The sequence below is a fragment of the Engystomops pustulosus genome, chromosome 4 (assembly GCF_040894005.1).
Source record: "Engystomops pustulosus chromosome 4, aEngPut4.maternal, whole genome shotgun sequence".
Lineage (NCBI taxonomy): Eukaryota > Metazoa > Chordata > Amphibia > Anura > Leptodactylidae > Engystomops > Engystomops pustulosus.
This window is the reverse complement of record NC_092414.1, coordinates 74,087,283-74,105,486: the sequence shown is the minus strand read 5'-3', so window position 1 is coordinate 74,105,486 and position 18,204 is coordinate 74,087,283. Positions and strand designations below refer to the sequence as shown.

The 18,204-nt window shown below is 46.7% G+C and overlaps 2 long non-coding RNA genes across 3 annotated transcripts in view; one reads left to right on the top strand and one right to left on the bottom strand.

Annotated features, from left to right (window-relative positions):
• The window catches only part of LOC140126620 (uncharacterized), a 42,080-nt gene that overhangs the window by 2,195 nt on the left and 21,681 nt on the right, over positions 1–18,204 (bottom strand). For both annotated transcript variants that reach the window (XR_011854866.1, XR_011854865.1), the window contains one exon: positions 133–212. This is a non-coding gene — a long non-coding RNA (uncharacterized lncRNA). The remainder of the gene's footprint in view (positions 1–132; positions 213–18,204) is intronic.
• Positions 14,906–16,869, top strand: LOC140129008 (uncharacterized). Its single transcript, XR_011855247.1, has 3 exons — positions 14,906–14,983; positions 16,626–16,702; positions 16,807–16,869. It is a non-coding gene; the product is annotated as an uncharacterized lncRNA (long non-coding RNA).

Sequence of the window (18,204 nt, the reverse complement as noted above, 5' to 3'; positions counted from 1 at the left end):
GGAGGTCAGCGTCTCTAAGAGATTCAGCAAAGAGGCTCAGAAGATTCAAAATACACCATCTACATATATAACGCATTGCTAGCCTGGTACTTATCAGCATCAATAGGAAAAGACGAGGTAAACTTGACTGACCTCATGTAATGGGAAAAAAAAGGAAACCATTTTCTCCGATCCCAGACAACCATTGTAAAGGCATCATTTACATCAGCGTGCTGCATAAAAAAAGGGAAGCATGCAGTCACTAACTTTTATCAATTTACTGACTAGACATTCACAAACATTGCACAGATGATATATAACAGTCACCATTGCTAGGAGCTGCTCTAAAAAAGGCAGCTGTCATTGCAGCCATGTTGCATTTTTTATTGTGTTGGATAATAATGGGCCTCCTTCATATTTTTTAATCAGAAAAACAGATGACACACAGAGGGACGGCAGTTACAAATTAAGCTCAAATGGATAGACATCCTCACGGATGAAAATTAGGTTTTTTGGGGGGAGGGGGGGATATAAAAAGGACATGTTGAAAGACAAACTGAAAGGGTGAATAACATTTATTCAACAAGTTTCCCTTTCAATATGAAACTCACCTGTTTTGTTCACAGGGCCGGATTAAGGTTTGTGGCCCCTGGGCGCAAAATATGGTGGAAGCCCCCACGGAATGTAGCATACATACACTGCCTTCTGCTCACTATCCCACCAGTAATACATCTCCATACAGCCCCCAAACCCCCAGTTATACATCTATATACAGCCGCCGACCCCCCAGTATTTCATCTACATACAGCTGTCTCACCCACCAGGAATACATCTACATACAGGCGCCAATCCCCCAGTAATACATCTATATACAACTGCCAACCAGCCAGTAATACAGCTACATGCAGCCTCCAACCCCCCAGTATTTCATCTACATACAGGCGCCTCACCCCCCCCCCCAGTAATAAATCTACATACAGCCACCAGATCTCAGTAATACATCTATATATAGCCGCCCCTAGCCCTCAGTAATACATCTCCATACAGCCACCAACCCCCAAGCAATACATCTACATACAGGCGCCAATCCCCCAGTAATACATCTATATACAACTGCCAACCAGCCAGTAATACAGCTACATGCAGCCTCCAACCCCCCAGTATTTCATCTACATACAGGCGCCTCACCCCCCCCCCCCCCAGTAATAAATCTACATACAGCCACCAGATCTCAGTAATACATCTATATATAGCCGCCCCTAGCCCCCAGTAATACATCTCCATACAGCCACCAACCCCCAAGCAATACATCTACATACAGGCGCCAACCCTCCAGTATTAATCTACATACACCCACCAACCCCTAAGTAATACATCTATATTCAGCCACCAAATACCAGTAATACATCTCCATACAGCCACCTCACCCCCCCATTAATACATCTACATACAGGTGCCAACCCCCCAGTAATACATCTATATACAGCCACCAAATACCAGTAATACATCTCCATACAGCCACCTCACCCCCATTAATGCATCTACATACAGCCACCAACCCCCAAGTAATACATCTACATACAGCTGCCAACCACCAAGGGATACATCTATATACAGACACCAACCATCCAATAATTCATCTACATATAGTCGGCAAACCCCAAGTAATACATCTACATACAGCCAGCAACCCCCAGTAATACATCTATACACAGCCGCCTCACCTCTATCTTCATACAGGAGCCAACCTACCAGTAATACATCTACATACAGCCACCAACCCCCCAGTAATATATCTACATACAGCCACCAAATCCCATTAATACATCTACATACAGCTGCGAACCCCCCCAGTAATACATCTCCATACAGCCACCAACCCCCCAGTATTTCATCTACATACAGCCACCAAATCCCAGTAATACATCTACATACAGCCACCTCACCCCAATTCATATATACAGCCACCAACCCCCCAGTAATACATCTACATACAGCCACCAAATCCCAGTAATACATCTCCATACAACCGCCAACCACCCAGTACTAAATCTGCATACAGCCACCAACCCCCCAGGAATACATCTACATACAGCCGCCAACCCCCCAGTAATACATCTACATACAGCCACCAACCCCCTAGTACTACATCTGCATACTGATACCAACCCCCCTAGTAATAGATTTACATACAGCCACTAACCTCCAAGTAATACATCTACATACAGGTACCAGCCCCCCAGTAATACATCTATACAGCCACCAAATCCCAGTAATACATCTCCATACAGCCACCTTACCCTCCATTAATACATCTCCATACAGCCACCAACCCCCAAGTAATACATCTTCATACAGCCACCAACCCCCCAGTATTTCATCTACATTCAACCGCCAACCCCCCACTACTACATCTGCATACAGCCACCAACCCCCCCAGTAATACATCTGCATATAGCTGACAACCCCCCCAATAATACATCTACACACAGCCACCAACCCCCAACTAATACACCTACATAAAGCCGCCAACCCCCCCAGTAATACATCTACATACAGCCACCAAATCCCAGTAATACATCTCCATACAGCCGCCAACCCCCCTAGTAATACGTCTACATACAGCCGCCAACCCCCCAGTATTTCACCTACATACAGCCGCCTCACCCCCCCCAGTAATACATCTACATACAGGCGCCAACCCCCCAGTTATACATCTACATATAGCCACCAAATCCCAGTAATACATCTACAAACAGCCACCAACCCACCAGTATTTTATCTACATACAGCCGCCTACCCCCAAGTAATACATCTACATACAGCCACCAACCCTCCCAGTACTACACCTGCATACAGCCACCAACCCCCCAGTAATACACCTACATACAGCCTTCAACCCCCCCAGTAATACATCTACATACAGCCGCCAACCCCCCAGTATTTTATCTACATACAGCCGCCTCACCCCCCAGTAGTTTGTCTACATACAGACGCCAACCTCACAGGAATACATCTATATACAGCCGCCAACCAGCCAGTCATACATCTACATACAGCCGCCAATAGCCCAGTAAGACATCTATATACATCCGGTAACCCCCCAATATTTCAATTACATACAGCCGCCAACCCCCAGTAATACATTTACATACAGCCGGCAACCCTCCAGTATTTCATCTACATATTGCCGCCAACACCCCAGAATTTCATCTATATACTGTTGACCCTTCCCCAAGTAATACATCTACCTATAGCCGCCAACTCCCCAGGAATACATCTAAATACAGCCGCCAACCAGCCAGTAATACATCTAAATACAGCCTCCCAACCCCCAGTATTTCATCTACATACAGCCGCCAACACCCCAGTATTTCATCTATATACTGTTGACCCTTCCCCAAGTAATACATCTACCTATAGCCGCCAACTCCCCAGGAATACATCTAAATACAGCCGCCAACCAGCCAGTCATACATCTACATACAGCCGCCAATAGCCCAGTAAGACATCTATATACATCCGGTAACCCCCCAATATTTCAATTACATACAGCCGCCAACCCCCAGTAATACATTTACATACAGCCGGCAACCCTCCAGTATTTCATCTACATATTGCCGCCAACACCCCAGTATTTCATCTATATACTGTTGACCCTTCCCCAAGTAATACATCTACCTATAGCCGCCAACTCCCCAGGAATACATCTAAATACAGCCGCCAACCAGCCAGTAATACATCTAAATACAGCCTCCCAACCCCCAGTATTTCATCTACATACAGCCGCCAACACCCCAGTATTTCATCTATATACTGTTGACCCTTCCCCAAGTAATACATCTACCTATAGCCGCCAACTCCCCAGGAATACATCTAAATACAGCCGCCAACCAGCCAGTAATACATCTAAATACAGCCTCCCACCCCTCAGTATTTCATCTACATACAGCCGCCAACCCCCAGTATTTCATCTTTATTCAGCCGCCTCAACCCCCGGTAATACATCTGCATATAGCCATCAACCCCCCAGTAATACATATACATACAGCTGGCAACTGCCCAATATTTCATCTACATACAGCCATCAACCCCCCCAGTAATACATCTACATACAGCTAGCAACCCCCCATATTTAATCTACATAGAGCCGCCAACCCCCCCAATAATACATCTACATACAGCCGCCTCACCCCCAAGTAATACATCTACAGTTAGCCTCCAACCCCCCAGCACTACATCTATATACATCCGCCAACCATTCAGTAATACATCTACAAACAGCCGCCAACCCCCCAGTAATAGAGCTACATACAGCCGCCAACCCCCAGTACTACATCTGCATACTGCCACCAACCCGCCGGTATTTCATCTACATACAGCCGCCAACTCCCCGGTATTTCATCTACATACAGCCCCCAACCCCCCAGTATTTAATCAATATACTGCTGACTCATCCCCAAGTAATACATATACATACAGCCGGCAACCCTCCAGTATTTCATCTACAGACAGCTCCCAACCCCCCCAGTATTTCATGTATTTACTGCCGTCTCATCTCCAAGTAATACATCTACATACAGCCACCCATCCCCCAGGAATACATCTATATACAGCCGCCAAACAGCCAGTAATGTATCTACATAAAGTCTCCAACCCCCCCCCCAGTATTTCATCTACATACAGCCGCCAACCTCCTTTATTTCAACTTTATTCAGCCGCCTCACCCCCCATTAATACATCTATATACAGCCGCCAATCCGCAAGTAATACATCTACATACAGCCGCCAACCCCCCAGGAATATATCTATATACAGCCACCAACCAGTCAGTAATACATCTACATAAAACTGTCAACCCTCCAGTAATACATCTACATCCAGCCTCCCACCCCCAGGATTTTATCTACATATAGGCGCCAACCCCCAGTATTTCATCTTTATTCAGCCACCTCACCCCCCGGTAATACATCTGCATACAGCCGCCAACCCCCCAGTATTTCATCTACATACAGCTGCCTCAACCACCCAGTAATACATATACATACAGCCGCCAACCCCCCAGTAATACATCTTTATACAGCCGCCTCACTCCCAGTACTACATCTACAGACAGCTGCCTTCCCCATACCCCCATGTATACACCTATCCAGTAACATCACCCCAGCTGCCAAGTAACATCACCCTCCGCTGCCCACAAACATCACTCCCCATTGCCCAGCAACATCACCACTCGCTGCCCAGTAACAACCCTCCGCTGCCGATCAGTAACATCACCCCCACTGCCCAGTAACATCTCCCCTCCACCCAGTAACATCACCCCCCACGCCCTGTAACATCACCCCCCACCACCCAGTAACATCAAGCCCCTCTGCCGAATAACACCCTCCCCCTACCCAGTAACCCCTTGCAAAGATTATATATATATATATATATATATATATATATATTGTGAGACACTGAAGGGGTTAACTGTGGATGGGCGGTATGTTTCCCCTAGGTTTTGCTTCTATGCAAGGCCTTAGTGCTGAGGTGGGTTTGTCCAGCACCTTGGACACAGGTGATGAGTGCAGACTAATGAGGCTGCATAAAATGACTCAGCAGAGTGGAGTGGGTTGTCTCTCTGTGGAAGGAGGCTGAGAGGACACAGCCCTGACCTCTGTGTCTGGAGCAGCCACGTGATCTCTGTATAAGTGTGAGTTAGTGTACTACTTGTATAGTTAGCACCCTGACGGGTAGGTTTTTGTTTGTTTACTCAAGTACCTGAATGTAAAGGCTGGTTTATTTTGCTGCAATAAACGCAGGCAAGACCTGTTTGGACTGTATCCTGGTGTCACTGTCTTGAACTGCATCACAGCACCCCGCTACCACGGTCTCTATCGGGCCAAATCTCCCACATATGGTGCTTTGGATTGCGGGCAGTTCAAAAAGACATACACCTGAAAGGCTTGCTACATCCTGCAACATTGCATGGCCTGGGTGAAAACAGCAGGCAAATTGCAGGATAAAGCCAAGATGGAGGACTTTATTAAAGCCATGCTCCTGCAACAGGAGGAGAGATCCCGCCAGCAGCAGGAGGAGGCCAGAGCTAATCGGCAGCAGCAGCAGGAAGAGTCCCAGGCTAATCGGCAGCTGCAACAAGCCATGCTCCAGCAGCAGGAGGAGAGGTCCCGCCAGCAGCAAGCCATGTTCCAGCTGCAGGAGGAGAGGTCCCGCCAGCAACAGGAAGAGTCCCGAGCCATGTTCCAGCTGATAATGGAGAAGTTTTCTGGCATTATGGCAGCACCGCGAGCGACGACTACTGAGGGGTCCCATACTGGTCTACAAGGGTACCCGGTTGTCCAGCGTTCCGCACGGGCTGCAGTACAAAAGGCGTTACAAAAAATGGCGACAACCGACGACGTGGAGGCGTATCTCACAGTGTTCGAGCGAGTAGCTGAGCGAGAGGAGTTACCGGCTGAGCAGTGGGCAGATGTCCTGGCACCGTTCCTGACCGGCGAGTCGCAGAAGGCTTACTACGACCTGAGTGAAACGGAGGCCCGTAAGTACCCCCAGCTAAAGGCGGAGATTCTGGCTCGTCTTGGGGTCACCGTTCAAGTTCGCTCCAGCCGGGTCCACCAGTGGGCTTACTCAGAAAAATTACCCCCACGCTCCCAAATGCATGACCTGATCCATCTTGTCCGGAAGTGGCTACAACCAGAGGACTGCACCCCCGCACAGATGGTAGAGAGAGTGGTCCTCGACAAGTTCACCCGTTCTCTGCCATCTCGGCTCCAACGGTGGGTTGGACAGGCCGGTCCCACAAAAGCTGAGGAGCTTGTGTCCCTAGTAGAGAGGTATCGGGCTACGGAGGACCTTCTACTTACCTCTCCGACACGAAGCAGTGCCAGTGACAGGGTCACCAAACCAGCTGGTAAGACTGCTACTGTGGAAAAGGGGAGACATGTCAGGTTGGGAGGGGGTTCATTGGGGGGCGTGGATACCCAGAAACCCAGTGAGGCTCGTGACAGAGGTCATGGCCGTATCCAGTGCTGGCGGTGCCATGAAATGGGCCATATTGCTGCCAACTGTCCACTGTCAGTGGAGCCAATGGACTGCAACCAGACCCGGCGAGTGTCACTGTTTGCCCGGCCAGTTCTGGCGGCTGAGTCAGTCACGGATGCAGAACCCCAAGTATGCATGGTCACAATCGGTGGTCACACAGTGGAAGCCTTGCTAGACTCGGGGAGTCTGGTCACCCTGGTGCGGGGAACTTTGGTTGATCCGGGACTATACAGTGGGCGGAGAGTGGGAGTGTTGTGTATACATGGGGACACTCGCGAATATCCCACTGCTGTCATCAACCTACATACCCCTTGTGGTACTGTTACCCATGAAGTGGGGGTGGTGGGGACCCTTTTTCATGAGGCTATTATCGGCAGAGACTTACCGGTGTTTTGGGACCTCTGGAGACGAAGACCCACCTCAGGTGCTGTTGCAGATAATGGACATCAGGTATGTCCGGCCTTGGCCCCTGAACCCTTTGAGGCCGATGTACCCACACCAGCCGTAGGGGTGACCCCATGTGATGAATTCTCTCCCCTAGAGGTCCTAGCTGGTGAGGTTGAGGGCCACGAGGAGGTGGCCGACATGCTGGACCTTGAGATTTCCCGTGAAAATTTTGGGGCTGCACAGTTACAGGACCCTACCTTGGTTAAGGCACGGGAGAATGTTAAGGTGATAAATGGGGTACTCCAAATACCAGGGGCTGATAAAATATACCCCCGAATGGTGATTATTGGGGAACTGTTGTACAGGGTCGACCAGATACGGGGTGAGGAGGTTGAGCAACTGGTAGTACCCCAATCTCACCGTAGGCTGGTGCTAGAGTTGGCACACAAACATGTGCTGGGAGGGCACTTAGGTGCTGAGAAGACCCGAGGGAGGATCCTGCAGCGATTTTTCTGGCCCGGGGTGTGGGAGGAGGTAAACCGGTATTGTAGCTCCTGCCCTGAGTGTCAACTTACTGCCCCGGTCTCCCACTTCAGGAGTCCTTTGGTCCCCCTACCAATCATAGAAGTGCCCTTTGAACGGATTGCAATGGATCTGGTTGGCCCCATAGTCAAATCCTCCAGGGGGCACCAATACATCCTAGTTATCCTGGACTACGCTACGCGGTATCCCGAGGAGATTCCATTAAGGAACACCTCCTCCAAAAATATTGCTAGGGAGCTGTTCCAGGTGTTCTCCCGCACAGGCCTCCCCAAGGAAATCTTGACTGACCAGGGTACCCCATTCATGTCTAGGGTAATGAAGGAGATGTGCAAGTTACTACAGGTAAAACAGCTCCGCACCTCTGTGTATCATCCTCAGACAGATGGCCTGGTCAAGAGGTTTAATAAGACCTTGAAGGGGATGCTTAAGAGGGTGGTGAGCAAAGATGGGAAGGACTGGGATTGTTTGTTGCCCTATTTGATGTTTGCCATACGGGAAGTTCCCCAGTCCTCCACGGGTTTCTCACCCTTTGAGCTGTTATATGGCCGTTCCCCACGTGGGCTTCTGGATGTAGCCAAGGAGACCTGGGAACAGGAGAGGACCCCCCACCGTAGTGTGATAGAACACGTCTCCCTTATGCAGGACCGCATAGCGGCGGTAATGCCCCTTGTAAAGGAGCACATGACAAGGGCACAAGAGGCCCAGTCTAGGGTCTACAATAGGTCAGCCAGACTCAGGACCTTTAACCCAGGCGACAGAGTGCTAGTTCTGGTGCCCACCGTGGAGAGCAAGTTCCAGGCCAAATGGCAAGGACCATATGAGGTCATGGAGAGAGTGGGGAAGGTAACCTACAGGGTATCTCAGCCGGGGAGGAGGAAACCCGAACAGATATACCACGTGAACCTCCTAAAGCCATGGAGGGAAAGAGAGTCCCTGATGGCCATGGGAGTAGAGAAGGCGTCTGTCTCCAAGAAGGGGACACCGGAGGTAGGTGTACCCGATGCCAAGGTGCCTGAAGTACGGATCTCGGAGTCCCTCTCCAGGGCCCAGATTCAGGAAGCGAAGGAGTTTGTGCTCCGAAATGTGGATGTGTTCTCTAAGTTACCGGGACGTACTTCAGTCATCAAGCATGACATCATAACCGAACCCCACATCCGGGTACACCAAAAACCCTACCGGGTCCCTGAAGCGCGCCGGCTTGCCATATCCGAAGAAGTCAGGCAGATGTTAGACCTGGGGGTTATCGAGGAATCTAAAAGTGACTGGTCGAGTCCTATTGTGTTGATTCCCAAACCTGATGGTTCCCTACGGTTCTGCAATGATTTTAGGAAGTTGAACGAGGTGTCCAAATTTGACTCCTATCCCATGCCCAGGGTTGACGAGTTGATAGAACGACTTGGACAGGCTAGGTTCTTCTCCACCCTTGACCTGACGAAAGGGTATTGGCAGGTACCCCTGACTGACAGGGCTAAAGAGAAGACCGCTTTTGTTACCCCTGATGGGCTTTTTCAGTACGTGGTACTCCCCTTTGGGCTACATGGGGCTCCCGCCACATTCCAGAGGTTAATGGATCTCGTGCTAAAACCTCACCGGAGTTATGCCTCGGCCTACTTGGATGACATCATAGTCTATAGTAACGACTGGGAGAGTCATCTAGCCAAAGTACAAGCAGTGGTAGACTCCCTGAGGGCAGCAGGGCTGACAGCGAACCCCCAAAAGTGTGCACTGGGTCTGGAAGAGGCCCGTTACCTGGGGTACCGTATTGGGCGAGGGGTCATCAAACCCCAAGTAAATAAAGTAGAGGCGATCCAGCAGTGGCCACGACCTTTGAGCAAGAAGCAAGTGAGGGCTTTTCTGGGCATAGTGGGCTATTATCGCCGATTTATCCCCGATTTTGCGACAATAGCGGCACCCCTGACTGACCTGACTAAGGGTAGCAGGGCGGTGATGGTAAAGTGGAGTGAAGAGGCTGAGGGGGCGTTTCAGCGACTTAAGACGGTTTTGTGTGAGGGACCGGTACTGATCACCCCTAACTTCACCAAGACCTTTATTGTACAGACTGACGCTTCTGACGTGGGCTTGGGGGCTGTCCTGTCCCAAGTAGTGGGGGGTGAGGAACATCCTGTAACATTCCTGAGCCGCAAGCTCACACCTCCTGAAAAGAACTACAGTATAGTTGAGAGGGAGTGCTTGGCGATCAAATGGGCTCTGGAATCCCTGAGGTATTATTTGGTAGGGCGGCAGTTTACACTAGTGACTGATCACTCTCCCCTAACCTGGATGAGTCAGGCCAAGGAGAGGAACGCCAGGGTCACAAGGTGGTTCCTCATGCTCCAGAATTTTAAATTCACGGTGGAACATCGAGCCGGAAAGCTGCATGGGAATGCCGATGCCCTATCCCGTACCCACTGTCTGATGGCCAAAAATGTTCGTCCCCACAGGGTCAAACAGAGGGGGAGGGTATGTGAGACACTGAAGGGGTTAACTGTGGATGGGCGGTATGTTTCCCCTAGGTTTTGCTTCTATGCAAGGCCTTAGTGCTGAGGTGGGTTTGTCCAGCACCTTGGACACAGGTGATGAGTGCAGACTAATGAGGCTGCATAAAATGACTCAGCAGAGTGGAGTGGGTTGTCTCTCTGTGGAAGGAGGCTGAGAGGACACAGCCCTGACCTCTGTGTCTGGAGCAGCCACGTGATCTCTGTATAAGTGTGAGTTAGTGTACTACTTGTATAGTTAGCACCCTGACGGGTAGGTTTTTGTTTGTTTACTCAAGTACCTGAATGTAAAGGCTGGTTTATTTTGCTGCAATAAACGCAGGCAAGACCTGTTTGGACTGTATCCTGGTGTCACTGTCTTGAACTGCATCACAGCACCCCGCTACCACGGTCTCTATCGGGCCAAATCTCCCACAATATATATATATATATATATATATGAGAGAGAGAGAACTAATAGCTGGGGCTCAGAATACCGGAGTGGCTGGCTTATGTGGCCTTGGGTGTGCTGTGGTCACGGTGCTTTGTATTGGGACCGGAGGATGGGCCTGCAACCTGGCAGGTCTCCAGCAGGTGGTGCGTGCAAGAAAAGTAGAGGGAGAGGCTGATGAAGGAGGTTTCTCCCTGGGGCAACCCCTGAGGAGTACACGGGAATGCCTGGGTGACAGAGGATGGGGAGCCCATGATGGGGAAGCAGCCTGATACAGTGATCACACGGAGGCACGTTGTGCAAATCAACTCACGGTTCTTTATTCGAACTGGAACAGCAGGCAACGGCCTAACATCAACAGCAGGTTCAGCAGGCTGGAAAGCAGGGTTAACATATTTCTGTTTGAGTCACATTGAGTTAACTAAACACTAAAGAAAGCTACAATAAAAGATTGTTATTATTAAGATACAGTGGAATAGTGGTCCATGATTTTAGAAGTGTATTAATGCATATACAGTGCACATATATATAAAAACAGAAAAAAAAATTTGTTCTGGAATCCGAGAAAACTCCAATTCTGTCAGTTTCACCCTATGACATCATCATTACATCTATTTATTGGTTGCAGTAATTTAACTCCGAAGTGAGGGCAGCAACTTAAAAAACTTTTTGGAACGATAACAGAATATAACATACTGGCGCTCAGAGAGATATTAGATAGATACTGACTATAAGTTTGATGGTAAATCAGTGAAGGCCCCACTGAACACTGTTTAGGCTCTACAGTAGTCTCACTGCTCTACAGTAGTCTAATTTTAAATTACCCCACTTTCCTTAGAACGGATATAAAAATAATAGGCTCACCGCTCTGTGATTAGGCCTCTGACGCATGTCTAAGAAATGATTTTGAACTCGCACTCAAGTTTATATTATTTTTCTATTATGTGTTGAAAGTACAAACAATCATATGGAAAATAGGAGTGAGGGCCGTGCTCACAAGAGCTTACAGTCTACCCTTTTGGGCAGTATACTCAGATGAGAGAAGAGAGTTAGGGGGGTGCAGCATTATTCAGAGCTTTGTGGATGAGGGTTATTATTTTAAACTGTATTTGAAAGGAGACAGGCAGCCAGAGCAGTGACTGGCACAGACTGGAGACATCCGTGTAGCGTTGGTTCTGAAAGACGAGCCTGGCTGCTGCATTATAAACAGGTTGGAGAGGAGAGAGTTTTGTGAGTGTAAGACCAACTAGTAGGGAGTTACAGTAGTCTAGTCGAGAGTGAATCAGAGCAACAATTAGCATTAGGTTTTAAGAAATGGGGAGATTCTGGAGATGTTTCTGAGATGCATGAGGCAAGAGCGAGCAAGAGATTGAATAAGTAATGCAAAGGAGAGGTTGGAGTCCAGCCCAAACCCCAAGACTGCGGGCATGCTACCTCAGTGTTACAGTGATCCCTCAGACCGAGATGGAGAGGTCAGAGTTGGGTCGTTTGAGATTTTAGAGAGACAATCATTGGTGTTCTGAAGTAAGGCAGGGGTGATGTTTCTTTCACTGTTTACACAGAAGCAGGAAACCATGTAGAGAGAGTAACACTAGGGAAGCACTAGAACTAGGGAAACAGAGTAAGGGACAGTTTTCCCTTCCCTAGGTCTAAGCTAGTCCTTGCCTGTGGGTGATGGTCAGCTTTCCTGGGCTAGTTCCAGACCCGACAACTTCTCTCTCTGAACGAAAAGATTGCTGCAAGAAAACTTGGCAAACCAGCAGTTCCAGCACACAACCGTGGCAGAATACAGGGAGGGGGGCAATAGGGAGGACAGGAATAGTGGGTAACAACCAGAGCAGGTCCACAAAGCACTCCCTATTAAATAAACACAGAGAAAGGGGAACAGACGCTAAAGTGGTGAGTGAATACAAGAGAACAGACAAACTTCACAGAATCTCTCATCAAAGACAAAGAAACAAGCTACAAGAAAGTATAGATGTTCCAACAGAACAGAGCCAGGGATAAGCTGCAAGACACAACAATACCTAGCAAATACTGAATGACAAAACCAGCCTTAAATTGAGCCCAGCCACTCCTGACAGGATAATACAAATTAACACAGCTGAGTCTTAAAAACAGCAGCAGGTAATGCAGAAACACCAATAACAGACAGGGATAAAATAATCAGGCCACATAGCACAGTGGTAAAGAACTGACCAGAAAGGCCAAAGGATGCCGGTTTAAATCCTGACAGTTTCATATGGAATAATAAATAATGTCTTTATTTATATAGTGCACACAGATTACGCAGCGCTGCACAGAGTTTGCCAAATCAGTCCCTGGCCCTAATGGGGCTCACAATCTAATCAACCTACCAGTATGTTTTGGTGTGTGGGAGGAAACTGAGGGCCGGGAGAAAACCATATATAGCTGGGTATCATCAGCATAAAGAGGATATTGGAAACCAAATCTTCTGATGGTTTGTCCAATGGGGCAGTATAGAGGGAAAAGAGAAGAGGACCTAAGAATGAGCCTTGAGAAACCCCGACAGTGAGAATAAGATGAGAGATCCAGAAAAGGAGAAACTGAAAGTGCAGTCAGAGAGATAGGAAGAAAACCAGTGTCCTTTAGGTCAATAGAGCGAAGAATCCTGAAGAGGAGCTGGTGGTGCACCGAATCAAACGCTGCCAAACGATCTAGAAGAATGAGGAACGAATAATCATCTTTGGATTTAGCATGGAGGAGATACTTGGAGACATTAAACCAGATTGCTCAAGGAGAAAGTTATCTGAGAGATAGCGGGTTAGTAAAAAATTGACCAGGCGTTCCAAGAGTTTGGAGATGAAAGGGAGATTGCTCGGTAGTTAGTAGCACTGGATGGGTCCAGGGAACATTTCTTTAGCAATTGGGTAACAACAGCATGCTTGAAAGGAATGGAAACAACGCCAGAAGAGAGAGAGGTTGAAGATTTTAGTGAGGTGTGAAGTGAATATTGGGGAGAGGGACTGTACAAGATGTGAAGATATAGGGTCAATGATGCAGGTAGTGGGGCGAGCAGAAGACACTTCATTCTGTGTGACTGGCTCAAAGGAGGAGAGCGAACAGGGTGAAGTATTGGAGGAACGGGGATTAATGGAGTGGATGGATAAATTATTATACATTCAGACAGACAGAAGATTGGTGGGATCTTCATTTATACATAGTGCATATGAACATTGTGCTGATGGACCTCTGACACATGTGGCATAGGTTATCCATCACAGGTGTATGTCTTCTGCAATCTAGTTGACTTCTGTAATCTAGTTGACTCATTGGGAGCCATAGGTTCACTTAGAACATGCTATGAAACATATATTATATTTCTTTTATTCTATTCCCTATAAATTCTTAGAGTAAGTAGTCGAAAAATAGAGTAATTACATTAATTTACCACTCTTGCCTCCTTGTATATCCAGGAGGTATATACAAGTCCCCAATGAGGACAGAAAGAAATTCCTACAAGATATGACAGTAGCAGTTAGAAGAGGTGGTTTGTTTGAAGATATCCCAAAGTAGGGTGAGGAGCGGACAACCATCAAAATTGGTAGAAATGTGGCTCTTTATATGCCTTGTTCGCCAGGAAACAAGGCAATTTGATTAACTAAACCACAAGAACCTGTAGTTGGTTTAGCGTCCCAAATCGCCCTGACAGGTTCCCTTTAAAGCCATCTTGAATTACAATTTTCTGTATTTTTCCACTTCATATTTATCATGTTTAATCTTTGCTTACTTTATGTATTTTTGACAGTTCTAACCTGCCAGGTGAAGTGTAAGATTACATTTCATATATTGACTTGAGAATATCAGTAAATATCCATGTAGCATCCTTTGATCGTCCCAACCAGGATGAAAAGTAATATCATGATTATTAGATTTCCCCTTCTTAAGTTGCACATTGATTTCACGCTTTCATCTTCGAGTTGCAAGTGTGTTTAGTATTACGTGTTGTCGTAAACTAGAAGATAGTATAAATTGGCCAGATATCCAGCGTCTCTATACAGTTCATTGTGAATGCACTTTGCATGTAGAATGGAAATGAGGACTTTAGCTGTACTCTTGGTGATTTCAGCCCTGTCCTTTTTTGGTAAGTACCAAACATGAACACTATATAAACAGCTATATATGAACTCTACATTAAAGGTGGATTCATATTTACATATCTACATAAAATGTCGAGGCACTTTTGTAAATATATAACAATACTTATCATAGCCTGTATATGTACAGTAAATCCATTGGCTTTACAGAATCTCCCAGCACCAGCCTTGCTGACATGTTGTCTTCACAAAAATAATTTTAGTGATGACATTATAAGATATTTTTTAACCTGGTACTGCGAAACTGCAAGGAGTGTTAGGAAGCAGCTCTGGAGACTCATTTAGTCATAAATTTAGTCGTAGTGATAGGACAGTGAAATACCTGAACTTGAAGCACCTGAAGTGTTCTCTCTCTGCTGTCCTATCTCCACTGACCAGTCCTATAATGCTTGCCCTCTATTTGCTACAGCTTTCATTCAGAGCAAAGGGGAGGGTCCAAGGAATAGTGTAATGTAGAGTTATATGAACACAAGACTTACAATTACAGGTACAATCCTGGAATATAAATGCACCTGTTGCTGCCCTGCTGCTCCTAACAGTAACACAACATATAAAGCTGACAGACCTGCTGAAATAATGACATAGATTATCTGCTGGGACAGTTTGGCATATCCTGGGTCTTGCAAGAGGGCCAGGGGGGAACTACAGCGGTAGCAACTATCAATGCACATCTTCCACAGTACACAGCATGAATAGGCAGCTGAGATAAGAAATGTCAGGGGAAAGGGTGGGGACAACAGAGCAACAAAACTAGGGATCTCTGATGTGGTCAGCAGCTACTGGAACATATCTGTGTAAGTGTAAATGTATATATCAGTGCATAAATGTGTGCGCATAAGTGTATAAATGTGTGTATGTGTATAAGAGTGTATAAAAGTACATAAATATGAATATTTTCTGAGGGGGTAGAGGTCTGCTATGGGGCCCTGTTTCTCCTAGTAAGCCCCTGAAAATGGCCCTATGACTTTGCGCCAGTCAGGCTACATGTTTAAAAGTTTTTGGAACAAAAAGGTGCATTGTTTCCCAACTGATTTTGTCACAGCAGGCTAGAACATAAACACAATGGGGCTCATTTACTTACGCGGTCCAGTCGCGATCCCGCGGCGCGTTGTCCTACGAGGATTCGGGTCTGCCGGGATTCACTAAGGTCGTGCGCCCTATATCCACCAGACCAGGTGTCGCTGCTGCGCCGAGGTCCACCGGAGTTCACCTGCTTCTTCCCTGTGCATGTAAGTGCTTGATCTTGCGACACAAAATGTTTTTTAAATTCTGCGGTTTTTCCGAATCCCGGGGCAATTCGTCGCAAATCAGAAATCACTGGGAAACCCGACGAAAGTGCGTCTGACGGACCCTTAGTATATGAGCCCCAATGTCCCTTTTTGTTTTAATATTTCTCCTCTAATTGCAACTTAAAGGGCATCTACAACCAGGATGAAGGACTGCATGGAAATGAGCCTGAAGGCTTCATGGGTGTCAATGGAGCCTGGAGCCCCTCAGGCTCATTTGCATACACTCTTACATTCTCGTGGTAAATGCCCTTTAAATGCATTTGTGTTTTCAAATTATGTTTATGGTCAATTCAAAATCATATATAAGTCATAAATATTGCCCTACATTTATGTGTTCCAGACCCCGTTGCATCAAATTGCATAACAGACAAAGACAACATCAGTGATGTAGGTCCTAGCTGCCTGCAGAAAGCCATGGTAAGAGCAAGCCATAGTACAGGAAGCATCAATCCTTTTCACCCCATACATATAACTTATAGCAGCAACAAATGCTTATTATGTGTTTTTATGCTTGTCTTTAGGCAGAAAATAGTAAAGCAGTTGACGGTGTGATAAAATTCCTGTGTTCATATATGAAGTACAAGGTAAATATAATATTCAACATTATTTTTAGTGATATTAGTACAGTATAGTGTTAAAGAGGTTTTTTCTTGCACATCAGTATTTTTGGTAATGGCAGGCGCAGCTTCACTTATAATATGGCTCAGTAATATTCCAAAAAGCATAAGTAAATCTTTAACACAAAGTAGGTGATAATACTAAACATTGTAATACAGGTAGTCCCGGGTTACGTACAAGATAGGGTCCATAGGTTTGTTCTTAAAGGAAACCTACCATTTAGAATGGCAGGGGTAAGCTGTAAGTACCGAGCACCAGCTCAGGGTGAGCTGGTGCCGGTACTTACTTTCGTTAGTGTTATAAACCGCGGTATCGCGGTTTTAACACTTTTTAAACTTTAGAGCAGAAGAGGCTTCAGCGCGCAGCGCCGAAGCCTCTTCTGCTCTAAAGTTTAAAAAGTGTTAAAACCGCGATACCGCGATACCGCGGTTTATAACACTAACAAAAGTAAGTACCGGCACCAGCTCACCCTGAGCTGGTGCTCGGTACTTACAGCTTACCCCTGCCATTCTAAATGGTAGGTTTCCTTTAAGTTGAATTTGTATGTAAGTCGAAACTGTATATTTTATAATTGTAGTTCTAGACAAAAAAAATTTTCTGTCCAAGTGACAATTAGAGTTTCAAAATTTTTTGCTGTGATGGGACCTGGGATTATCAATAAAGCTTCATTCCAGACACCTTACAGCTGATCATTGCAGTCTGGGACTATAGTAAAGCAACCGGAGAGCTTCACCAAAGGTCAAAGGGGGCAGAGGGTTCTGCCTTTAACTAGGGGTCGTCTGTAAGTCAGGTGTCCATTAATAAAAGCAGCTTCTCTGTGCCTTTTTTCTGCTATTTCTCCTAGTGAGTGTCTGTAAAGTGTTTGGTCTTTACACACTTAATCAGGTATCTTTATCTCTCAGCTGTCAGTGATGCCCAACCTGCGGGCTGTTTAAGCCGGGGGGTTGCAGGACTGGCCGTAATCCCTCCCACCCGGCAGCATTGGGCCAGCGTCTTCTGCTAGCCACACGGGGGTGCAGGTCCAGGATATTTATTCCCGGGCGTGGAGCATCCCGTCCTCTTTCAGGACAGCTCTGTGCCAGGAAAGATATAGCATTAGTTATGCTTTAAGGTTATATAATGATATTACCCCTTTAATGCCCATTGTGCAGAAGCATCTCATTACACCTAATACATTTATTTCTTGAATTAGCATACAGCTAACAAAGAAGAGCTCATCAAAGCAATAGAAACTCTTGCGGTAGGTAAGCTATAAATTCAACTTTACACATTGCTCAGTGCTACTGGTACTCCTTACCATT